Genomic DNA, 26,963 nt, shown 5'->3' on the forward strand with positions numbered 1-26,963 from the left:
AACTAACCTCTCTAATGTGATGAACACATAAGCAAATTTCAGATAAGAACTGCTCAGAATCTCCTCTGGGACATAACTTCCTTTTCGTTCCATTGGCAGTGTATGGCGATATTAAAACCTCGTTATGTGCTTTGCCTCTGTTATGACCTCACTGACATGTTCCAGTGCTGCTATTTTCTCAAGCAGAAGGTTGATGAGAAGTCAGCACACAGTGGGGCCAAGAATGAATGGTACTTTTGCACATAATGCCATGCAATTCGCATATCTGGTGATGCATCATTTGTGACAACTTGAACTATGTTACGGGTCCTAGCATCATCAACCACACAAGAAAACACTAAAACTAGCTCATTCATGTCCTCTGGGATTCCAGAGATATTGATCGATCTGTAGAAGTACATACCTTTGCTGCAATGCACCAAAGCACTTATGAAACTTCTTTTACCACATCAACTCTTCGAACTATCCATAATTAAACTTCAACCACCTTTTCTCCATTCTAACTTGAGTTCCATTGCATGGTGCTCAGTTTCTTTTAGTTCCTCCAGTAGAATGGATTCATACGTAGGAATGTCAATCGGATCCCTATTGGAACCCAATTGAAGCATCTTCTTAAAAAGATGGCAGGTTGAGAACATCCTGCCCAAGTCCAGCCTCAGTAATGAATTTGCCTATTGCTTTTCCTTACTGAGAATTGAAGTGAGCACTTGTATCCATCAAGTCAACACTCTACCCTGAAGATATTTTTTGTTTCTTGTTCATCGCAGAAGGATTTCAATATAGTAAGCAAGTGGCTTCTGCAGTGTAAGCTCCCTATAATAATTAACAACATATTATTCACTCATGTCTGTAAAGTGTAATTCACACAAATTATTGGCTCTCAACTACTTCCCCATGTAACAAGACCGCACATGACATATACTACAAATGAGGTCATGCATTACATTACCTGAAACCCATCCTAACCTAGAAAATATTAGACAAAGTTACTTGTTGTAATAATTTGTTATGTGTAACTGACATGAAGGAAGAATTCACAAAACTGTAATCTAGAGTGTGAAACACATTTACCAACAGCCAACAGATAAAAACATGAGTTTTGACGAGTAATTTTTATTATTTTCACCATGGGCAACAAATCTTTTTGATCAATATGATGGATGGAAGTTAATATCGCACGACAATTTAAGAATTGTCGATCTTCACCATAAAAATATAATATGTAATTAAATTCAAAGATGAACATTAATAGTTTACTGATATGTGGAAAAACATGTTTACACTAAAATACAATTGGTGCAGGTTCTTAAATAAAAGAAAGATGGAAATGTGCAAGCAAGCTGGTCGTAAACCACAAACCCAGGTGATCCAGCAAATTAAACAGCCCATGTACCATTAGGCCATTAATTAGCTTGTCCCGTCAATGCTAATTTCTAGTGATAATATCCCTGCAAAGCTAGTTACCTGCAGCAGAATTACCTTTTTGGAGAAAAGTTAATTCCCACAAAACCATATTATACTTCTATACGTGCCCTCACCGAAAGTTTAAGCCCTCCCAGTCTTCTACTATTCCCGTCACCCAAAAGAATAAAGAATTCTGCTATTCAAATCTAGCCATGTCACTATTTACTCTAATGTGCACAAAAAGCATAGAAACACTTCTCATTTATTTTGCCAAACCAGAAACCCCGAATCTGTGTAGGATATTTGTCGTGTCCAATTTATTTTGCTGAATCAGACACCGAACCTGAGTCGAATTCACATACTGTATCTGTGTCCAAGAGTCTCTTGCAGCACTCCTAATCAACCAAAATCTAAACCTAAAAGTTGGGGGAGGATGAGTTATTTCGGCATGTGCCCATATAAATCTAACTAGGCAGGCCCAACTCAAGTCATGGGTATTCAGTATCTAACGGCCTAAACCCCTGCCTCAGCTCCTCCTGGTCCTCCAACACGCCCCGCCCAAAGCCTCAAGCAACCAGTGCTCCACGCTCTTCAGGCTGGTAGGCACCAGTCCGTGACTTGACGAACAATGAGTCAATGATAGTATGTTACAATTTGAATTGAATCGCCTATATTTCATACTCCCTCCGGTCCATAATGTAAGAATATTTTTCAAGCTATTTTTGTCGGAATCGGGGCTCTGGGACCCAAGAGGTTCAAACTCTGGGGTGCGCTTGTTGCTACCGCCCTGCTCTACCCTCTCAACCTCATGGCGACGCCGCGGCGAGCACAAGCTAGGAAAGAAAGAATGACAGGCACGGCCGTTACCCAGGTTTGTGCCACCTTGCGATGTAAAACCCTACTCCTGCTTTGTGGTTGGATTGCACTCGCGAGGGAGAATCTTAGTACAAGAGTTGTGGGGAGATGATTTGCTCGACCCCTCCTATGGTGCCCCTGCCCCCCTTTTATATCAGCCTTGGTCCTCTTCCCCCGAAAACATTGGCGGGAAGGGTTGCCACACAATGGCAATTTGAAGGGGGATAGGGGCGCAGTCTATCCTGACAAAAGGCGGTCTTCGAGTGCAAAGCCACCGTCCATGACGCCAGTGGGCTCGGTGACAACCTCCGTCATGTGCGCCCGTCGTCTTGGTCTTCTTGCACCGATCATGCAACCTTTGATCTGATCCATATTGGAACCCACTATAAGTATCTTCTTGAAAGATGTCAAGTTGAGAACATCCTGCACAAGTCCGAACATCCTGCCTTAGTCCAGCCTCAGTGATGAATTTGCCTATTGCTTTTGCTTACTGAGAATTGAAGTGAGCACCTGTCTCCATCAACTTAACACTCTACCCTGAAGATGTTTTTTGTTTCTTGTTCATCGCAGAAGGATTTCAATATAGTAAGGAAGTGGGTTCTATAGTGTAAGCTACCTACAATAATTAACAGGGATAATTAATTTGGTGCCCTTAGTTGTGTCCCCCTCGGTAGGTTTGCCCCTAGTTTCCAAAAACCCTTGTTCTTGCCCAACTCACTTTGTTTTCTTTGTGCTTTTGCCCTCCTTTCAAGGTTTCGTCCATTCAGCGCCGTTTGACCGCCACCGGCGCTAGATTTTGGACACGGCTTTCCCCCCGTGTTCACTCGCTTGTTCCCCCCTCACTCTTTCGTTCCCCATTCCTCCCGTCACTCTCTCTCTCCCTGTCCAAACCCTAGTTCATCGGCGCCTCAACACCAGATCCAGAAACCCTAGGGGCACCACCACCAGAACGTCACCTGCAGCACCAGCACATCCATTTCCAGGCGATGGGGGAGAATGGAGAAACCCTAGGCGGTGGCCGCCGCCACAAGAAGGGAAACGCATCGGCGTGGGAGGGCGATGGCTGCGCGCACGGCCACGGCGGCGGTGGCGTCGTCGACGGCGACAAAAGCTCGCCATCGGTTAGGGGGAGCGTTGAAGGCGGTTGTTGTCGTGGAATTGTCACGGCAGATGTCCTCGAGCTAGGACTTAGTCGTGGAGCCATCGCGGCTAGGAAGCTTGAAGGGGTTATGCGGGACAAGGGACGCGAGGGTTTATACTGGTTCGGCCCCTTATGGTGAAGGTAAAAGCCTACGTCCAGTTTGAGGTGGTATTGATTAGGGATACAATCACCAGGGAGCTAAACAGCTATGCCCGGCTCTCGATGAGATTGTTGTCGTCCTGAAACCGCTATCGGGTCGTCCCTTTATAAAGGGAGGCTGACGCCCAGCAGCCCTTAGAGTCCCGGCCGGCTCATAAGAGTGTCCGGCTCGGACTCTAAACAATACTTGCCTTACACTACAAGTTCTATTATAGTAATGATTGTAACTACGGGCCTTAAGCCGTATCCGGGTCTCAGCCCATCTCTGGCCCATCATCTTGAAACTTAGCTCCGGGCTTCTGGCAACGACCGTACGAGTAACCCGGCCCCTCCTGGCAGGTGACTCTAAGGTCTATATCCTCAACATTAGGCCCCAGATTGATTTGAGCCGGCTCATGTCAATCTTCAACTCTTCTGACAGAAAAAATCTCCGGCTTACCATTCATGTAAAGGCCATAACCCGGAGTGACGTCATCCTCTGGACTCCGGATAATCCGCCATGACGTCATCCTCCATTAAGTCCGTTTTTTACTCCGCCAAATCCGCAACGGATCTTTGCTTTACTGTCATTCCGAAAATCGAGGCGTCGTGGGGGGGAGATAATCACGCCGTGGTCTCCTTGAATCTTGCGCCCACTTATGACCTTGCCTTATAAATAGGCCGGCCCAACGGGTTCTTCTCACGCTCTCTTCTTCCTCCTCGCGCCGTCGCTCCTCTGCCAGAGCTCTGCCACTGCCGCCGCCGTCGCGCCCCTGGTCTTCATCAACCCGGCCGCTGCATCACCCTGACTCGGACCAGATAAACAGCGGCGACCTCCGCTCTTCTCCAACTCCGGTGAGTCTCCTTTGCCCTGTCAGATAGATCTACCGTAGGGTTCGTCTGTGTTCTTCGCATTCATCGCCATTGCCACAAACCTTAGTAGTTCTCATAGTCACTGTACTTGGTTGATCTTTAACCTTGCATAGAATTAGTGCGGTAGTTGTTTAAGCCTCATTTCAAGTACCGGTAGATCTCCTTCCACTGTATAGATGCTTCGTTCGAGCTCAAGAATATCCGCTCGTCTGTTTCTAGGTCTAGAAAGTTTTCATTTCACCCGACCATTTTGATCCAAAAAAGTTACTGCCATATGTGAAACCTGTTTTACCACACTTAGTAAAAACTGCAACCATTGAATCTTGATGGCTTACGATTCCGGGTTAAAGAACCCACGCGTTGTAGAATCCTCCGGTTTAAAGAGAACCATGCTTTGTAGAATCCTCCGGCTTAACTGTGGTAAAGCCGTAAATAATCAATCTTATCCTGAATGCCCCTGCGGCTTAAATAACCCACTGTACCTGAGTATATATCATTAGTCCCCTTCATAAGCCGCCATCTTAGTTTGAACTGTAGATCTCCGGCTTATAATTAACCCGGACATTTTTCCCTTTTATCATAGACCACCAACTTTCACCATGCCTCCCAAGGCTCCCATCACTTGCAACTGGATGAGGTCCAACGTCACCAACGAGACCCTGGCTAGTTTTGTTAAGTCCGGATATTTGCCTAAGAAGGAAATCATGTCCTACCGTGCCCCTGACCCGTCGAAAGAGAGACCACAACCAAGGGACGGGGAGGTAGTGATCTTCGCAGATCATATGAGCCGGGGCTTCGCACCGCCCGGCTCAAAGTTTTTCAGGGACGTGCTCAACTTCTTTGACCTACGGCCTCAGGATATAGGACCCAACTCCGTATCCAACATCTGCAACTTCCAAGTCTTTTGCGAAGTGTATCTTGGAGAAGAGCCGAGTCTGCTGCTCTTCAGAGAGCTATTTTACGTAAACCGCCAAAATGAGTGCGCCAACGGGCCAAGTCTAGAGTTAGGTGGCATCTCCATCCAGCGGCGTAGGGACTGTCTTTTCCCTTACGCAGAGCCTCCGAGCCACCCCAAGGACTGGAATATGACTTGGTTCTACTGCCAAGATACGTCCCCGGCTGACGAGAACCCGCTGCCCGGCTTTCGCCCAACACGTCTAGAACCGACTCATCCACTGTCGGACAAACTGACTGCAGCGGAACGCCAGCCTCTGCTTCCAACTATCAATAAGATCAAGGCCCTGCTAGGCAACGGTCTAAACGGAATCAACCTGGTCCGGGTCTGGATCTCATGGCGGGTGATCCCATTGAGCCGCCGCCCCGGCTTAATGTGTGAGTACACCGGGCGAAAGGATGACCCGCAGAGGCACAGTCGCAACGATCTTCCAGAAGATGTTGCAGAGGAAGAGACCAAGGCTCTTCTAAACGAGAGTCTGGCAGACTGTGGAAGGACCGGGTTAGCCCCCTTCTGCAAGACCAATCCAGCCCCAGCGGTGAGCCGCTGACTTTAACCTTTCAACTTCTTCTGCACGTAACCTTGACCTGAACTGTTTTAAGAATTCATTACTGTATTCTTCAGGCTGATGATAAATTCTGGCGGGTCAAATATGACCATGAGGCGGCCAAGAAGGCCAGGAAGGCAAAGAAAGCCGCCAAGAAAGCCGCCCCTCGCAAAAAGGGAAGCCGACCCACCACTTCGGAGCTAATGCAATTAAGCGACAGCTCCGAGTCAGAGGTAACCCTTAAATCTTTAAATCCTTGCTATATTTGTTGTTTGTTGCTGTCCGCCTTATCAATACTTGCTCATTGACAGGATGACACCGGCGCCAGTAACCCGGTGGTAGAAGAGGTAATGTCACTTTCCTCCGACTCGGAGCCCTTGCCACAGCTGAAAGTCCGAAGGGTAACCCGGAAAGTAAGCTTTTCACATCCTTTAGCTCATCAAGACCCTCAATTTCTTTTGAAGCGACAGGTTCACGAAAGCCGGCGTCACACCCGGACCAACAAGGACACCGATCTCTCCGCCGGGTTACCCGACGCAACAAGGAAGCGTCGCACTGAGGTTTTTTCTCACTTGTACCCTTTTCATCCGTTGGCGGGTGTTATCCGTCAGCCACTCAACTCTTCTGACTCCAATTATCAGGAGACCTCCCCCTCTTCGGGTGACTCCATGCAGTCAAATCTGCCGGCCTTCAAGACTGCGCCCGGGTAACAACAATCATCTTACATTATCTTTGTCTGTACTTACTCTTTTTGTGCCTAACACTTCTGTCTTTTCAGTGCCCAGGCAAAGCTCACCAAAAGAGCGAAGAAGACCAGGTCAGCCGGAGTGCCGGACATACCTGAACCGGAGGTGACGGCTAAAGAGCCGCCAGCTGCCTCCGCCCCCGAAGCCACCACTCCAATGGACACGGCACCTGAGGCCTCAGCCCCGACTACCAAGGCCATGACCGAAACTGCGGTTAACCCGGAGGCCTCCGGCTCAACCCCACCAGCAGACGACCCGGACGTGGTAATCACCCGGACGGAGTTCGTTGAGCCGGGGAGACCGACTGCGCTGGCCAAATGCTCCGCGAAGGGGGAGTTGCTGCAGCCCCACCGGGTGAACCTGGACCTCTCCGGCTACACCGACATGAGCATTGGAGAGCTCGTCTCTGGCTACATCAGCCAAGTACACAAGAGCCGGGACGCCGAGGTCGCCATGGTCAGCCAGATCCAACAAAAATCTGAGGTATCCTTCTGCTGTCTTCTTACTTACTGCATAGTTACCTTTGCCATGCTAGCCCCCAAGTCGACGACTTATGCTTGAATATGTTGTAGACTTAGGTTCCGGCTTAGTCAACTGAGCCGACAGTATGTGGATAGATACGTTCAATATGCATTAGCCCCCAAGTGCCAAGTGTCTTTGCTTGGAAAACGCTTGGGACTTATATAATGACTGTTAATAACCCAGAAATATATGCAGGCTGTTGGCAAGAAACTAGAGGCGGACCTTGCGGATCTCAAGAGCCGGCTGAAGATGCAGGAGATGGAGACCCGGAAGGCAAACACCAAGTTTGTATCTAGCATCGCCACCCAAGAAAAATTGAAGACCGATATTGATGCTGAGAGAAAGGCCTGGGTCGAAGAGAAGGCCGCACTGGTGACCCTGGCGGAACAGGCGGAAAAGGCTCTCGCTGAGAAGACCGCCGAGCTCTCCGGCCTAAAGCGCCAGGTTTCCCAAATGGTGGCCGCTATCTTTGGTAAGTCGCCTCACTGGCTTTCATCAAGTTCATATATGTCATGATTCATCCTTGTCACCGGTTTATCTGATTCTGTTAAACAGGTCCCAGGAGTGCCAACCTCAACCAGAGCGTGGTCACCAAGTTAAAGGCCGTGTACACCCTGGTGGAACAGCTCTACACCGGGTCACAGCGTGCCTTAGCTGTGGTGGCCCTATCCAACGAGGTGCCAACTCATCTGGCCGAAGTCCTGCGCCGGCTCGCCGTTCTGCCTCAGCGGATCCAAGAGCTGCGACGGGCCTCCGCGAGAGCCGGAGCAATCGCCACGCTGAGCCGGGCCAAGGCATTCCTGCCGGAGCTAGACCCGGCAGACATCGCCCTGGGTTACCCAAGCCTGAAGGAAGACGGCTCAGCCTTCGACCAGAAGGACTTCGCGGCATGTGTGAAGGCTGTACGCCCGGTGGCCACCCTCATCGGGAACGACACCGACTTGACCAAGTACCAGCCGGGTTATGATGCGGAGAATCAGAGGATTCCAACCCCTCGCTATGAAGCCCTCAATCTGATCCCTCCGGCTCGTCAGCATACCTTCGCCCCGGAGATTGACCCGACCGGGTTAATTGATGAAGAAGCCCAGTTCGAAGCTCTCAGCGGCATCGACTGGAAATCATCAACCTTCGAGGTCTTGGGATCAGCCGGAGGAGAAGACAGGAATGACCCGGGGACTTCAACTCAGCGGGCATCATAATTTAGCTGGCGGCTTATCAAACATTGTTCCATCTTTTAGACTTGGAGAATTATTGTAATAGAGTAGGTGCAACAGTTTATCTCTGTCGTGCCATCGTGCATGTTTTGAATGCGAAAGCCCTTTGAAATTTCTTCTTTGATGTTTCTCCGGGTCATAATCATCCCTTTGTTTTTCTCAACCTCAAAAGGTGCCTTTAAGTATCTGCATATAAAAGGCAAATCACAAGTCTCGAGGCGGCTTACCGCCCTGAGAATCAGGTGTTTGAGATAAATAACCCGGAATATGAATTAAAAAAGACTGGTCCTTAATTATACTCCAAAATAACACACTTAACAGCCTGTAAGCATCTTCCGGCTTAAATAACCCGGGTAGCACGGTTGGTACCTTAACTCCAATTTACTTGCCTTGATGACACCCATGATGTTCAACTAACACTGTAAACCAAAGTTAAGCCGGCAAGTGAGACCCGGCCATGCACACCTTATCATAATCAGAGTAAACTTGTGATAAAGCAGAAGAACTTAGGGGCTTCCAGTTCGAATACGACCAGAGACCCGGCCCAAAGGGGTTAAGCCAAGATTCGGATACGATCATATAGCCCCCAGTGGATGTGGCGATGCCAATCAAGAGGGTACCAACAGCTATGTTCTCTTTGGTTCGTATACGACCCATGTTTGAACAGGAAGCCCCCAAGTGATTCTTAAAATTGTTTAACGACGCTGATTCGAATATGATCCACGTCGGTTCTCAGAGGGGTTAAACAATGATTCAAATATGACCAAAGTTAACCTCCCAATGAGCTCGGCACTTTGCCAATCAAATGGGTATCGACAGCTATGTTCTCTTTGGTTCGAATACGACCCATGTTTGAACAGGAAGCCCCCAAGTGACTTTACTGCTGTACGGCTAGATCCGAATACAATCATAAGCCAGATCCTCCTTTAAATCATCATGTAATCTTGTAATAAAAACAACACGCGCATATTTGGAGGAGGAAAAAGGACAGAGGTCCTGCTTTATTGCTTATCATGATATATACATGGCTGAGACAAATATGTACACCACGAGAGCTGGTAGCTCAGGTGTAGTAAGGCTGAAGCTGAGCTATGTTCCACGGCCGACGGGTCTCTTCCTCTGACTTACGTGAATCTTTGTGCTCCCGAATGTCAATGAGGTAATATGACCCGTTGTGCAAGTTCTTGCTGGCCACAAAGGGCCCTTCCCAAGGTGGGGATAACTTGTGTGCATCTGTTTGATCCTAGATGAGCCGGAGCACAAGGTCGCCTTCCTGGAAGACCCGGGATTTGACCCGGCGGCTATGATAATGGCGCAAGTCTTGTTGGTGAATCGCTGACCCGGCTGCTGCCACATCACGCTGTTCGTCCAACAAGTCAAGAGCATCTTGGCGCGCCTGTTCATTATCTGTCTCAACATAAGCCGCCACGCGAGGTGAGTCGTGACAGATGTCACTGGGGAGGACTGCTTCCGCTCCATAAACCATGAAGAAAGGCGTGAAGCCTGTAGATCTGTTAGGAGTAGTATTGATGCTCCATAAGACGGAGGGCAACTCCTCCACCCAACAACCCGGCGTCCGTTGCAAAGGGACCAAAAGCCGGGGCTTGATGCCCTTCAGAATCTCCTGATTAGCTCTCTCAGCTTGACCATTGGATTGAGGATGAGCCACTGAAGAAACATCAAGTCGGATATGCTCTCGTTGACAAAACTCCTCCATGGCGCCTTTGGAAAGATTGGTGCCATTGTCAGTTATAATACTGTGCGGAAAGCCAAAACGGAAAATCACCTTTTTCATAAATTGAACCGCCGTGGCTGCATCGCACTTGCTAACTGGCTCAGCTTCCACCCAATTTGTGAATTTGTCAACTGCCACCAAGAGGTGGGTCTTCTTATCCTTGGACCGTTTAAAAGGCCCAACCATGTCAAGCCCCCAGACCGCAAAGGGCCAAGTGATTGGGATCATCCTCAACTCCTGAGCCGGCACATGAGCCCGTCGTGAGAACCTTTGGCAACCATCACATTTACTGACCAAGTCATCTGCATCAGCATGAGCCGTCAGCCAATAAAAACCATGACGGAAAGCCTTGGCCACAAGGGATTTTGAGCCGGCATGATGGCCACAATCCCCTTCATGGATCTCACGCAAGATCTCTTGGCCTTCCTCAGGGGAGATACAACGTTGAAATGCCCCTGAAACACTGCGATGATGTAACTCGCCACCGATGACGATCATTGACTTAGCCCGCCGGGTTATTTGCCTGGCCAAAGTTTCATCCTCAGGCAACTCTCCTCGGGTTATATAAGCCAGATATGGCATTGTCCAATCTGGTATGACATGAAGAGCCGCCACCAGTCGTGCCTCCGGGTCAGGGATAGCCAAGTCTTCCTCTGTAGGCAACTTAACCGAAGGGTTATACAGGACATCCAGGAAAGTGTTAGGGGGCACCGGCTTTCGCTGAGAGCCTAGCCGGCTCAGAGCATCAGCCGCCTCATTCTTCCTGCGATCAATGTGCTCCACTTGGTATCCCTGAAAGTGCCCAGTAATGGCATCAACCTCGCGGCGATAAGCCGCCATGAGAGGATCCTTAGAATCCCACGTGCCTGATACTTGTTGAGCCAACAGGTCTGAGTCACCAAAGCACCTTACCCGGCTTAAGCTCATCTCCTTAGCCACCCGAAGACCGTGGAGCAAAGCCTCGTATTCAGCCGCATTGTTAGTGCAAGGAAACATCAACTGTAGCACATAATGGAACTTGTCACCTTTAGGGGAAGCCAATACAACGCCAGCCCCCGAGCCCTCCAGCTGCCTGGACCCATCAAAGTGAATAGTCCAATAAGTGTTATCCGGCTTTTGCTCAGGCACTTGTGACTCTGTCCAATCATTGATGAAATCCACCAAAGCCTGAGATTTAACAGCAGTGTGTGGCACATATTTGAGGCCATGAGGTCCAAGTTCTATAGCCCACTTAGCAATTCTCCCTGTGGCCTCTCTGTTTTGAATAATATCACCAAGAGGGGCAGAACTGACCACAGTGATGGGATGACCCTGAAAATAATGCTTAAGCTTCCGGCTCGCCATGAACACACCATACACAAGCTTCTGCCAATGCGGGTACCGCTGCTTGGACTCAATGAGCACTTCGCTGACATAATAAACCGGCCGCTGAACCGGATGCTCCTTACCCGCCTCCTTGCGCTCCACCACAATAGCCACGCTGACGGCTCGTGCGTTTGCCGCCACATACAGTAGCAAGGGCTCCTTATCAACCAGAGCAGCAAGGACTGGGGGCTCTGCCAGCTGCTTTTTCAAATCCTCAAAAGCGGTATTAGCTGCATCATTCCAGACAAAGTTATCAGTCTTCTTCATCAACAGATATAAGGGCATGGCCTTCTCACCCAAACGGCTTATAAACCGGCTTAAAGCAGCAATGCGACCCGCCAAGCGCTGGACGTCATTTATACACGCCGGCTTAGCTAGGGAGGTGATGGCCTTGATCTTCTCCGGGTTAGCCTCAATACCTCTGTCAGAAACCAAGAAGCCCAATAGTTTGCCTGCGGGAACACCAAAAACACACTTGGCCGGGTTAAGCATCATCTTATAGACCCGGAGATTATCAAAGGTTTCCCTTAAATCATCTATCAGGGTTTCCTCTTTGATGGATTTAACCACAATATCATCCACGTAAGCGTGAACATTGCGCCCGATCTGTTTATGAAGACAGTTTTGTACACAGCGCTGGTAAGTCGCCTGTGCACACTTGAGTCCAAAGGGCATAGACACATAGCAGAAGGCTCCAAAGGGAGTGATAAACGCCGTCTTCTCCTGGTCCTTAACTGCCATCTTAATCTGATGATACCCGGAATAAGCATCCAAGAAACTTAAGCGTGCGCAACCTGCCGTAGCATCAATGATTTGATCAATACGGGGGAGGGCAAAAGGATCAGCCGGACACGCCTTGTTCAAGTCCGTGTAATCCACACACATTCGCCAGGTGCCGTTCTTCTTGAGCACGAGCACCGGGTTAGCCAACCACTCTGGGTGAAAGACTTCAACGATAAACCCGGCCGCCAAGAGCCGGGCCACTTCTTCACCAATAGCTTTTCGCCTCTCTTCATTAAACCGCCGAAGGAACTGTCTGACCGGCTTAAATTTCGGATCCACATTGAGAGTGTGCTCAGCGAGTTCTCTAGGTACACCTGGCATGTCAGAAGGTTTCCACGCGAAGATGTCCCTATTCTCACGGATGAACTCGATGAGCGCGCTTTCCTATTTTGGATCCAAATTTGCACTGATGCTAAACTGCTGAGACAAGTCACCTGGAATAAAATCAACAAGTTTAGTCTCGTCAGCTGATTTACATTTCATTGCCGGCTCATTCTCCGTGGTTGGCTTTTTCAGAGAGGTCATATCTGTTGGGTCAACATTATCTTTGTAAAACTTCAACTCCTCTGTAGCACAAACAGACTCTGCATAAGCCGCGTCGCCTTCCTCGCACTCTAGAGCCACTTTCCGGCTGCCGTGAACCGTAATAGTCCCGTTGTGACCCGGCATTTTAAGCTGTAAGTACACATAACACGGCCGTGCCATGAACTTGGCGTAAGCCGGCCGTCCAAATATAGCATGGTATGGACTTCTTATCTTGACCACCTCAAAGGTCAACTTCTCCACCCTGTAGTTGTTCTCATCACCAAAAGCCACTTCCAATTCGATCTTGCCGACTGGATAAGCCGACTTACCAGGTACCACACCATGGAAGATAGTGTTTGACTGGCTGAGGTTCTTATCAACCAACCCCATATGGCGAAAAGTCTCATAATAGAGGATATTGATGCTGCTGCCCCCATCCATGAGTACCTTTGTGAACTTATAGCCTCCCACCTGAGGAGCCACCACTAAGGCCAAGTGGCCCGGGTTATCCACCCGGGGAGGGTGATCCTCCCTACTCCACACTATAGGCTGCTCAGACCACCGCAAGTAGCGTGGAACTGCCGGCTCCACAGCATTCACAGCCCTCTTGTAAAGCTTCTGATCTCGTTTGCACAAACTAGTGGTAAACACATGATACTGTCCACCGCTAAGCTGCTTTGGATTGATCTGATAACCCCCCAGCTGCTGTTGATGACCCTGGCCAGACTGTTGATTAAAGCCCCCTTGACCGCCCTGAGGGCCAGAATTTGAGCCGCCCCCGGGCCATGAAAGCCGCCGGCGCCTGAGCCGCCGGCACTTGAGCCGCCGCCCGGGCCATTGTAGTTTTTAAAGGCTTTCATGACTGCACAATCCTTCCACAGATGAGTTGCTGGCTTCTCTCTAGAGTCGTGCCTCGGACAAGGTTCATTCAACAGCTGCTCCAGAGAAGGTCCTGACCCGCCGCCTCGGGGAGGGGGCCTCCCCTTGCGTCGCTGGTTATTACCTTGGGAGTTGGCGTTGGCTACGAACTCTAGGCTGCCATCAGCCTTGCGCTTGCCTCCTCCTTGGTTCCCCGGGTTAAACTGAGGACCCTTGCCATTGCCGTTCTTCTATCCCTTCCCTGTCCTTTCATCATCTGAAGGGAGATCCTTGGTACCATCGGAATCGGCGTACTTGACAAGAGCCGCCATTAGTGTACCCATATCATTGCAGTCACGTTTAAGCCGCCCGAGTTTCATCTTTAGGGGCACAAAGCGACAGTTTTGTTCCAACATTAAGACTGCAGAGCCGGCATCCATCTTATCCGATGAATGTATGATCTCCTTGACCCGGCGAACCCAATGGGTCGTGGATTCACCCTCCTGCTGCCTACAGTTAGTCAAATCCACAATTGACATAGACTGCCTACAGGTATCTTTGAAGTTTTGGATGAACCGGGCTTTCAGCTCAGCCCAAGACCCAATGGAATTCGGTGGTAGCCCTTTCAACCACGTGCGGGCAGTTCCATCTAACATCATGGTGAACTACTTGGCCATGGCCGCCTCACTGACCTCCAGCAGTTCCATAGCCATCTCATAACTCTCAATCCAGGCCGCGGGTTGTAAGTCAGCTGTATAGTTAGGCACCTTCCTAGGGCCCTTGAAGTCCTTAGGTAGACGTTCATTACGGATAGCTGGCACCAAGCAAGGGACACCCCCGGTCCTGGTAGGGATACCTACATCAACGGAAGTCGTCGGATAAGCCGGGGGGGTCTGGTAAGCCGTTAATTGAGGCACTTGCTCCGCCTCTTGGCGCGCTCGGTCCTGGTCTGCTGCGTAAAGGGCTCCATTATGAGCCGGGCCATGGCCAGGGGGCGGGTCATGGCGTCGGACATTGCTTGAGCCGGTTGCTGAGACCACGTGTCGGCTGTAACTCGGGCTCTGACCCGGACGAGGGGTCGAGCGGATCCTATCCCGGCTGTAGGAGTACGCCTCTTGCTGTGCCAGTGCCGTTTGCAGGAGTTCCCTGACCCGGCGGGTCTCGATGGCCGTCGGAGAGTCGCCGTCAACGGGGAGAGCCGCCAGCCGTGCTGCCGCAGCTACCATGTTCTCCAGCGGGTTATTATAATGTCCCGGGGGTATTGGCACATACTGAGGCGGGGCAGGGGGCACCTGGGGAGGCCCCATCACTTGCAGCTGAGCAAGGGGTCCAGACCCGGGCGCTATGCCCCCTGGCGGGTTACTAGACCCTGCACCTGGCGTGTTGAAGAGGTTGCGTGGATCGTAAACCGGTGGGAGTCGAGACTGGGCCTTTTGATGCCTCCTTCTCATGACCTCATTGGCCGCGTTCTGATCCATCGTGAGTTTGAAGGACTGCGCCTGAATCAGCTGAGTCCGGGCATCGAGAGCCGCCCGCTCCGCAGCCAGCCTGATTCCTTCCGCTGCGAGATCCTCTTTAGCCTTTATCAGATCCAATTTCAACTGTGCCACCTCCGCATCATGCTGGGCTTGATTCGCCGGGTCAACCGTGGCGGTTAACAGGGCCGTCATCTTGTCCGTGAGATCCATCAGCACCTGAGCCGGAGAAGGCACCGGGTTTCCCGACCCAGCAGCGGGGTTCTGAACAGGCTGTGCCCCAGCCATAAAGACTCCAACCTGACTTGGCGGCTCAAAAAGGTCCGGAATACTGTCGCCATCGGAACAACCCATGAGCCTGCCATCTTGAAGTTGGTACAACGAGTTTGACTCATCGGTGGCCGACTCGCCGTCAGAGCCGGCGGCCGCCTCATCACCAGACCCAGATGGATCAGAGGGTCCTCCATGGATGCATGCCACAAACACGCGCTTTAGGGCAGGCCGGGCCTAGGCGGGTCGTGCGCGCCGAGCCGTTTCGTTGAGATCGGCGCAGAGATCCGGCTCAGGGCCTGGCTCACCAATCTTGCTGATGAAGACATGAATTCCGCCGAAGGGGACCCGGTACCCGTACTCAACTGAGCCGGCGTCGGGGCCCCAGTCTGCATCGTCGATGTAGAGCTTGCCGCGACGACTCTTGGTCATCCGGCCCACAGCGTATCCCTTGAGCCCTTCGAAGCTGCCCTTCAAGAACTCAAATCCACCGTGCGCTGGCCCCACGGTGGGCGCCAACTGTCGTGGAATTGTCATGGCAGATGTCCTCGAGCTAGGACTTAGTCGTGGAGCCATCGCAGCTAGGAAGCTTGAAGGGGTTATGCGGGACAAGGGACGCGAGGGTTTATACTGGTTTGGCCCCTTATGGTGAAGGTAAAAGCCTACGTCCAGTTTGAGGTGGTATTGATTAGGGTTACGATCACCAAGGAGCTAAACAGCTATGCCCGGCTCTCGATGAGATTGTTGTCGTCCTTAAACCGCTGTCGGGTCGTCCCTTTATATAGGGAGGCTGACGCCCAGCAGCCCTTAGAGTCCCGGCCGGCTCATAAGAGTGTCCGGCTCGGACTCTAAACAATACTTGCCTTACACTACAAGTTCTATTATAGTAATGATTGTAACTACGGGCCTTAAGCCATATCCGGTCTCAGCCCATCTCTGGCCCATCATCTTGAAACTTAGCTCCGGGCTTCTGGCAACGACCGTACGAGTAACCCGGCCCCTCCTGGCAGGTGACTCTAAGGTCTATATCCTCAACAGTTGTGGTAGCAGTTAGGGCGACAAGGGCAAGGGCAGCGCATCTGCACGGGAGGTCCCGACGGGGTAAGTCTCAGATCTGCTTTTCCTTAGTATCGTAGGCTTGATTCATAGAATATTTAGTCATGGTAGATGTTGTGTTCATTATTGTAGGATGGATCCAGCTGTTGCATTCTTTCTGTCTGTTAGAATGGAGACCACAGTCATAGTTTCTGCTGGTACCAGAGGAAAAGAAAGCAGCTTCACATTTCCATTAGTTGTAGACAGCAGTAGTAGTTCATTTAATGATTTTAGGGCTAATATTTGTGCAAAGTATCCATGGGAATTGTTTGATCCTGTTGAAATAAGATATTGGGACAGTTCACAGGAGAGTTGGAACCCTTTATAGTGTGATGATGAGTTAGGTTTGATGTTTGCAAGAAATGCACACACAAGGTCATGCAATTTGGAAATTATAGTAATTCAGAGAAAGAGAGGAGAAAGGTGTGAGAAAACACCTGCATCTAGGACAACTGCTTGAGGGACCAGAGGCAGAAGAAGGGGTAGACCATGTGCATCTAGGCCAGGAGCTAGCAGTACTCCTAGTGCTCCTTGCACTAGTGCAGCAAGTGCTAGTACCACCCCAACTGCTCCAACTGTCATTGAGAAACAAGAAGATCAGCCTGATCTAGTTGTGGAGGAAGCACTGCCTGATGCACCTATTTTTTCTGATGAGGAGGATGAGAAGCTTTATCCAGGTTATGTACAACAAAATAATCAGGAACATGCAGCAAATGAAGACTACATACCTGCAGAATTTTCAGATACTGATGAAGATGAAAGACAAGAGGATCATGACATGGGAGCTTTTGAGGATGCAGATGAGGACAGACCTGTCATGATGTATGATAGAGATAACCCAAGCATTGAGGAAGGTGTGGTCTTTCCTGGGGCAGTTGATTGCAGAAATGCAGTTGGAACATTCTCAATCAAGTCTGAAACTGAGTACATCACACTGAAGAGTGACCAGAGTAGGTTCACTGTTAAATGTGCCTATGACAGGTGTAAGTGGAGGCTGCATGCATCTGTAATGAGGAGGAGCACTTTTTTCAGGTACTAGCTATTTATTTTACTACTATTTGTTTTAAAATTGTGACTTCTTGTTTTACTAATGTTGTATTGACAGACCATTTGTTTGCTTGTTTTATTTTCAGATCAAAGTGAACCCCCACCCTCACACATGTCCTAATGTGAATAGATCTCAGAGATTGAGAGCTGCAAAAAGAAGGTGGATTGCAGATGCTTCTATGGCTTGGATCAGAAAAAATCCAGGGATTGGCACAAAGGAAATTTAGGGTAGGTTGTTAGAGAAGTATGGTCTTGAGGTGCCTTACAGCAGATGCTACTTGATACGTCCATTTTGCATCATGCTTTTATATCGATACTTATTGCATTATGGGTTGTTATTACACATTATGTCACAATACTTATGCCTATTCTCTCTTATTTTACAAGGTTTACATGAAGAGGGAGAATGTCGGCAGCTGGAATTCTGGGCTGGAAAAGGAGCAAATATTAGAGACCTATTATGCACAGCTCCAAAAGTCCTGAAACTTCACGGAAGTCATTTTTGGAATTAATAAAAAATACTGAGCGAAGAAACTACAAGAGGGGGGCACACCCTGGCCACAAGGGTGGGAGGCGCGCCCTACCCCCTGGGCGCGCCCCCTGCCTCGTGCGCCCCCTGGTGGCCCTCCGGTGCCCATCTTCTGCTATACGAAGTCTTTCGTCTGAGAAAAAATCATAAGCAAGCTTTCGGGAAGAAACTCCGCCGCCACGAGGCGGAACCAATCTAGGGCTCCGGCAGAGCTGTTCTGCCGGGGAAACTTCCCTCCGGGAGGGGTAAATCATCGCCATCGTCATCACCAACGATCCTCTCATCGGAGGAGGGTCAATCTCCATCAACATCTTCACCAGCACCATCTCCTCTCAAACCCTAGTTCATCTCTTGTATCCAATCTTTGTCCCAAAGCCTCAGATTGGTACCTGTGGGTTGCTAGTAGTGTTAATTACTCCTTGTAGTTGATGCTAGTTGGTTTACTTGGTGGAATATCATATGTTCAGATCCATTATGCATATTAATACCCCTCTGATTATGAATATGAATATGATTTATGAGTAGTTATGTTTGTTCCTGAGGACATGGGAGAAGTCTTGCTATTAGTAGTCATGTGAATTTGGTATTCGTTCGATATTTTGATGAGATGTATGTTGTCTTTCCTCTAGTGGTGTTATGTGAACGTCGACTACATGAAACTTCACCATTATTTGGGCCTAGAGGAAGGCATTGGAAAGTAATAAGTAGATGATGGGTTGCTAGAGTCACAAAAACTTAAGCCCTAGTTTATGCGTTGCTTCGTAAGGGGCTGATTTGGATCCATATGTTTCATGCTATGGTTAGGTTTACCTTAATACTTCTTTTGTAGTTGTGGATGCTTGCAATAGGGGTTAATCATAAGTGGGATGCTTGTCCAATTAAGGACAGCACCCAAGTACTGGTCCACCCACATACCAAATTATCAAAGTACCGAACGCGAATCATATGAATGTGATGAAAACTAGCTTGACGATAATTCCCATGTGTCCTCGGGAGCGCTTTTCTCTATATAAGAGTTTGTCCAGGCTTATCCTTTGCTACAAAAAGGATTGGGCCACCTTGCTGCACTTTATTTACTTTCATTACTTGTTACCTGTTACAAATTACCTTATAACAAAACTATCTGTTATCGATAATTTCAGTGCTAGCAGAGAATACCTTGCTGAAAACCGCTTATCATTTCCTTTTTCTCCTCGTTGGGTTCGACACTCTTACTTATCGAAAGGACTACGATAGATCCCCTATACTTGTGGGTCATCAAGACTCTTTTCTGGTGCCGTTGCCGGGGAGTGAAGCGCCTTTGGTAGGTGGAATTTGGTAAGGAAAAATTTATATAGTGTGCTGAAATTTACTGTCACTTGTTACTATGGAAAGTAATCCTCTGAGGGGCTTGTTCGGGGTATCTTCACCCCGACCAGTAGAGCAAAGAGTTTCTCCTCAACCTACTAAACCTACTGAAAATGTTTACTTTGAAATTCCTTCGGGTATGATAGAGAAACTGCTAGCTAATCCTTTTGCAGGAGATGGAACATTGCATCCCGATTTACACTTAATCTATGTGGATGAAGTTTGTGGATTATTTAAGCTTGCAGGTATGCCCGATGATGTTATCGAGAAGAAGGTCTTCCCTTTATCTTTGAAGGGAGATGCATTGACATGGTATAGGCTATGTGATGATATGGGATCATGGGACTACAAACGATTGAAATTCGAATTTCACCAGAAGTTTTATCCTATGCATCTTGTTCATCGTGATCATAATTATATATATAATTTCTGGCCTCGCGAAGGAGAAAGCATCGCTCAAGCTTGGGGGAGGCTTAAGTCAATGTTATATTCATGCCCCAATCATGAGCTCTCAAGAGAAATGATTATTCAAAAAATTTATGCTCGGCTTTCTGACAACAATCGCTCCATGCTTGATACTTCTTGTACCGGTTCTTTTATGATGAAGACTATTGAATTCAGATGGGATTTATTGGAAAGAAATTAATGCAACTCTGAAGATTGGAATCTCGACGAAGGTAAGGAGTCAGGTATGACACCTAAGTTTGATTGTGTTAAATCTTTTATGGATACTGATGTTTTCCGTAAGTTTAGCACTAAATATGGACTTGACTCTGAGATAGTAGCTTCTTTTTGTGAATCCTTTGCTACTCATGTTGATATCCCTAAGGAGAAGTGGTTAAATATAATCCTCCCGTTGAAGTAAAAGTAGTTACACCAATTAAAGTTGAAGAAAAGACTATCACTTATAATAATCCTGTTGTTCCTACTGCTTATGTTGATAAACCACCTTTCCCTGTTAGAATAAAGGATCGTGCTAAAGTTTCAACTGTAGTCAACAAAAGTAATATTAGGACACACAAACCCCCTGAGCAAGTTAAAGTCAAACCTAATATTGCTATGGTTAAAGATCTCTTGGCTGATAATATCGATGGGCATGTTATTTACTTCTGTGATGAGACTGCTAGAATTGCTAAACCTGGTGCTAAAGATAAACATAGACCCGTTGTAGGCATGCCTGTTATTTCTGTTAAAATAGGAGATCATTGTTATCATGGCTTGTGTGATATGGGTGCTAGTGCTAGTGCAATACCTCATACCTTATACAAAGAAATTATGCATGATATTGCACCTGCTGAGATAGAAGATATCGATGTTACCATTAAGCTTGCCGATAGAGATACTATATCACCGATTGGGATTGTTAGAGATGTTGAAGTCTTGTGTGGGAAAGTTAAATATCCTGCTGATTTTCTTGTTCTTGGTTCCCCACAAGATAGCTTTTCTCCCATTATATTTGGTAGACCCTTCTTGAATATTGTCAATGCTAGGATAGACTGCGAAAAGGATGTTGTTACTATTGGTTTGGATGTATGTCTCATGAGTTTAATTTTTCTAAATTTCGTAGACAACCCCGTGATGTGGAATTGCCTAGTAATGATGAAATTTTTGGTCTTGATTCTATTGCCGTGCCTCCTAGTGATCCTTTAGAACAGTATTTGCTAGATCATGAAAACGATATGTTTATGAATGAAAGAAGGGAAATAGATGAAGTATTCTTTAAACAGGGACCTGTTCTGAAACACAATTTTCCTATTGAAATCCTAGGGGATCCTCCTCCACCCAAGGGTGATCCCGTGTTTGAGCTTAAACCACACTACAAAAAAAGACACATCCGTGACATTTTGGGCCGAACGAAAAAAAATTATGTCATACATATGGCACTTCTATGACGATAATTGTGACAAAACCCGGTATCATCATAGATGTGGTGGGCTCCTACTTCTATGACAAAAAATCATGACAGAAAATGGGCTTTTCGTCCTGGGCGGGCCGGAGACGCAGCTGCATGACATTCTTTGGGCCATCCATGATGGAAAAAACCATGGTAGAAGCGAGGGGGGGATTTCAGGGAGTTCCCGGTTATGGTGGGAGGTCGGGGGCCAAGCGATGCGCGTTTCTCTCATACACGTATGCGCATGTGTGCGAGGCGTTGGCTCTAACTGAACCCGAGCGAGGCGTTGGGCTCTAACTGAACCCGAGCGATTGCACTGCAGGCTACGTGTTACTGAACCCGAGCGATCGATCGATGGCTGTTAACTGAACCCGATCGAGCGATTCCTTCGCTACTGCTGCTAACTGAAGCCGATCGATTGGATGAACAGTGAGTGTTGCGGGGGGTGGATGAACGGTGAGCGGTGGCGTTGCCTCTGGATGAACAGGACCCCGTGGTGTGGTGGAGGGCTGGATGAACAGTAGACGGTGGAGGGGTGCCCGTGGAGGGGTGGTTGAACAGGAACCCGTGGTGTGGAGGGCTGGATGAACAGTAGACGGTGGAGGGGTGCCCGTGGAGGGGTGCCCGTGGAGGGGTGGTTGAACAGTAGCCGATGGAGTAGCGCGCGGTGGAGGCTGGATGAACAGGAGCCCGTGGAGGCTGGAGGAGGTCGACGGTAGCCCGTGGAGGCTGGAGGAGGTCGACGGTGGAGATGAACAGTATCCCGTGGAGTCCCGTTTTGCGGTACGCCACACCCCTCCCGATGAACAGGACCCCCATTTCGACTGTAGGAGGTCCGTTTCGTCCGTTTTGCGGTACGCCACACCCCTCCCGATCAACAGGACCCCTGTTTCGACCGTAGGAGGTCCGTTTCATCCGTTTTGCGGTACGCCACACCCCTCCCGATCAACAGGGCCCCCGTTCCGAACGTAGGAGGTCTGTTTCCTCCGTTTTGCGGTACGCCACACCCCTCCCGATCAACAGGACCCCCGTTTCGACCGTAGGAGGTTCGTTTCCTCCGTTTTGTGGTACGCCACACTCCTCCCGATCAACAGGACCCCCGTTTCGACCGTAGGAGGTCCGTTTCCTCCGTTTTGCGGTACGCCACACCCCTCCCCATGAACACGACGCATTCTGTTGCCTCCCCATGAACACGACGCATTCCGTTGCCTCCCCATGAACACGACAACGACGCTGTTTCTCCATTCCGACCCAGCCGTGTACACGAGCCCTTGCCATACGTATGCGCAAGTAGGTGTTCGAGACCCTGCCCGTATGTACGTATGTGGCCGTGTTTTCTTTCTTGCACCCTGGCCATTGTACGTACGTGTACATGCTACGCGCCTCTACTACGACACGTACGCGCCTCTACTACGACATGTGCGCGCCTCTACATCGACCAGTATATATGTACGTACACGTTCGCGACCAGAATGACAACGCTACGTACGCTTCGACCAGGTGGGTCCCGACTGTCAGGCACTTCCTTGCCTGCGAAGATGTAGCTAGTGGGTCCCAGCAGTCAGGGGGGCGAATCGTTTTGGTTTTTTTTCCCGGACGCACTTCCTTGCGTGCGAAGATGTAGTTGGTGGGTCCCAGCAGTCAGGGGGGCGAATCGTTTTTCTTTTGCCCGGACACACTTCCTTGCGTGCGAAGGTGTAGCTGGTGGGTCCTAGCAGTCAGGGGGAAATGTTTTTTTCACGAAATACGGTGGCCCGTCCGGTGGGTCCCCGCTGTCAGGTGGAGGAATAATTATTTTGCGCGTAATAAGGAGGCACTTCCTTGCGGCCGCCGTGGACCCAGCTATCAGCCTCTCCACGTACAGTACTCTTTTGATGGAAGTCGGTCGTTGACCATGTTGACCACGCCGCGCCAAGAGCACCAGGGCGGTGGACGACGGTGAGGCCTAGGAAGGGGACGACGTGGAGCTGGGGAAGACGCAGCAGTGGAAGCCCGCGCGGAGAGGAGTACGAGGGTTCACTGGTTCGGCTGCGGTGTGAGGCTGCCGTCGCCGTAGAATAACAGGGGGTGTGGGTGAGTGGAGGGATGGCCTGGCCAGCGGTGGGAGTAGTATGGGGGCGGTGAGGCCTCCGCGGCAGCACAGCCGGCCACGGGAGGCAGGATCAGGCGGCACGACCGGCGCTGCTTTGGGTGGCTGGACCAAGAAGACCAGAGGTTGAAGAAGCACTACAGCCGTTGGATGGACATTGTACGGTCACTGAAGCTAGAATCGTTTATATTGACTAAGTTGACAAAGCCCTTGGTACGCTCCAACTTAGTAGGCCCACAGGTCAGCCTCCGAAACGGTGCGCCCCAGATGTCAGGGGGAGGAATCATATTTTGGGCGGCCGAAGCTAAGAATATCCGAGATTGAAGAAGAAGCACGACATCTGTTGGATAGACATCCAACGGCCACTGCTGCTAGAACCGTGTGTTGACTATAATAAGTTGACAAAGCCTTGCATACGCGTCAACTTATTTTTTTTAGGGGACGCGTCACTTAGTAGGCCCACAAGTGTGTGGCAGAGAACTTATAGCCCATTTGCGTTTTGTAAGAATGTACAGCCCATTTTTGAATTCTAATGGAATTTACAATAGCCCATTTACAGTTTGATAAAAGTACAGCCCATTTTCTAGCTAGGACAACAATTAATAATTTCAACCAACCGTTGAAGACAGAATTCAATAAAATTTCCCATATTTTGATGGGATCCGAAATATTTTTATCCCGAAATTTCTAGTCAGATTAAATATAAATTTGTATTACGTAAAAATCCAATGAAACGTTGCACGCGCAACAATGAAAATTTAAGATTTTCAAAATCCATAAATAATATTTTATAACTAATTTCGTGTTTGGTGCATTTTTTATAGTTACTGCCCAGTTTTTATAATTACATCCCATTTATTATTTTTTAAAGCCCATTTTCCTGTTAAGCCTAATGCATCCCTCCTAGGAAAGATTTGCAGCCCAGCGGGGCGGAGAATAACAAGTTGACCTTGCCTGGGTATTCCTCAAAAAGACGTATAGCTGGGCTAGCCATTTTCATCTTGAAAAAACTAGTATCTGGGCTGGATATCTGGCCTGGGCTAGACGGGCCACAGCCCGCCCAGTTAATACCCTGCTCTCCTCTGAACAACAACGAAATCATCGCCAAGAAAAACTCTGCAGTGCTCATGCCTCAAAAACACAAATACTGCTCGAGCTGCTTGGTCCCAGCTGTCGGCCGCACCTTGTGCAATTCTCTCGTTTATATTGACTACATAGGTTGACAATGGTGTGGGACCGTGATGTCAGGAAACCAGGAGAAAGCAAAAAAAATATAGTTGTACATAATAAGGAGGCACTTGCGTACGTACGGCTATGGCCCTAGTGGGTCCCGAGTGTCATCCAGTCAAAATAAAGTCATCTCCTGAATCCTCATGTTCTTTGACGATGTTAACAATGCTCGGCGCCACGGCGAGCGCAACAACTTGAAGGACAACGGAGAGGGCCTCGCGGGCCCTATGGATGGTCTGATACAGCGCCTGCTGCTCATTCAGGAAGCCAGGATCATCGGACACCTATGAGCACCTTCGAGAAACTGAGACGGCATGAAACGGTAAGGCCGCGCTTGGGAGCTCTGGTTTATTTCAAACCTGTATTAACATACAAGTGTAATTTACTCGTCATCGGAAACAACGCGTAAAATATAGGCGTAATGAAACCGAGGGCCCGAGGTCTGTAAGTAAAACCGGCGGGTTACGCGTGTAATTTGAGAGACCAGTGTATATTTTACGAGCACTGCTATATGGACGACATTACCAGACGATACATGCACGACGTGCGTATCATGCCATCCATGGGCAAGGCTGAAACAGCAGCTAATGGCTGGATTAGCAATCGTCCGAGTGTCGTTCAGCGTTTTTATCGTGTGTGAAGTACTTCCGATATTTTACTAGTCGAAATCGACCAACCAAGAGCCTTCGCCCGAGACCATCTGCTTTAATTTACAAGCGGTTTTGGTTGGAAAACGACGATCCAATCACGGCCTAATATCATGAGTTGGTCGGAAGATCATATGGTTTCACGTCTAACCTACCCGACTTGTCGTATAGGCTATGAATGAAACATCAGACGATGAACTTCTTAAGCACGGAAACAACAGAAGAGGATGATCTTCTTAACAAGCAAATCACTGGCATTAGATCGACATGCAAAACAATACGAAGCATTATTCTTAGGAGGCACGGTGAACAGCTCGTGATGCCGCATGCCACAACATTCCAAGCTCAACTTTGCAATCAAACACAAGGCCTGGCATTACATAGACAATATTCAGAACAAACTCTTAACACAGGAATATCTCAGCAGAGTAACTATTTACTTCTAAACTGAACACAGGAATAGGAAAAGACACTCGATGCTGCACACAGCAAGGGCGTCCCACTCAAAAATATCAAATGCATGTCTTCTGGCTAACATCAATGAGAAAATTTTGACCAAGGTTTTCCAATTCCAATATATTAAACTAACGTCTTCTTGCTAACATCAATGATTGAACTTTGACAAGCTTTTCCCATTCAAAATATGTAATGCCTATGATCGTGGAGTCCTGTCGTAGCTTCTTGTACTTGTTTGGGCACTTTTTGCCTAGGGCACTCCACGTGTTGTTAAATTGCCAATGGTCTCTGCAGACTAGTCATGTCACCGGTGTCTAATAATACTCTGTAAAGCTTCTCGGTCATTCCTTCTGTAATGTAGCGCAAACAGTGACTGCTTCTTTCTGCAAAGTGGAACGACCAACTGGACCCAGTAATGCAGCAGTTTGCCTTGGACACATTGGCTCCTTTTGTGCAGTTCAACTAAAATCGAAGTCGGAATAAAACCGAGCTTTAATTTTGATATCCCTGTAAGCAACAATAGGTATAAGGGAAACAATTACTGAGAAATAAGGGTTGATGACTTGTACTCCCAGAAGAAAAGCATCTACTGATCTACTTTATCTTAATGGGAAACAAAGCAGGAGAGTAGCAATTCTCCATCAGTGTGATTCATTCATATTGACTGAGACATTATCTTAACAATGCCTTGTTTCAACATGTATAAAGAACGACAAAGAAGAAAAGTACCATACCTAAAACAATGCAACTGATTCATTTTAACAAAGACATTATCTTAACAATACCTTGGTTAAACATGTAGAAAGAACTACAAAGCAAGATAGTACCATTCCTAACAAGTGTTGCAGTTTTGACCTAAGATTCAGTAGTTAATTAATTCTGAGAGTGGCATTGCTTAATTTTACCAGCGGCATTAGATTAACGAAAAGCATAAATAGTTCCAGGGGAGAGTGGGCGCAACAACAGTATGTGCTTCCATCTACTTATAAAGGGGGTGATGCATAGTTTGTTGTAACAAAGCAACAAGCATCATGTCTGGGTTGGTCCCATTTTTGTTCACTACTTAATGGGAAAAGAGCAATACAATAGCTTCAATTCAACATTTATTTAAAACAGTACCAATACAAGTAGCACAACATCTCAAAGCACACTGCACAATCATGTGGATGAAGGCCTGTACTGACCTTTCATGAGACGGACAAGATAGAATACGAATCTGCCAA

The 26,963-nt window shown here is 48.4% G+C and overlaps 1 long non-coding RNA gene across 1 annotated transcript; it reads left to right on the forward strand.

Annotated features, from left to right (window-relative positions):
• Positions 1-6,336: 6,336 nt before the first annotated feature.
• Positions 6,337-6,856, forward strand: LOC141026398 (uncharacterized). Its single transcript, XR_012188479.1, has 3 exons — positions 6,337-6,473; positions 6,555-6,619; positions 6,692-6,856. It is a non-coding gene; the product is annotated as an uncharacterized lncRNA (long non-coding RNA).
• The last annotated feature ends 20,107 nt before the right edge of the window (positions 6,857-26,963 follow it).

The sequence above is a fragment of the Aegilops tauschii genome, chromosome 7, assembly GCF_002575655.3.
Source record: "Aegilops tauschii subsp. strangulata cultivar AL8/78 chromosome 7, Aet v6.0, whole genome shotgun sequence".
In the NCBI taxonomy this organism is placed as follows: Eukaryota; Viridiplantae; Streptophyta; class Magnoliopsida; order Poales; family Poaceae; genus Aegilops; species Aegilops tauschii.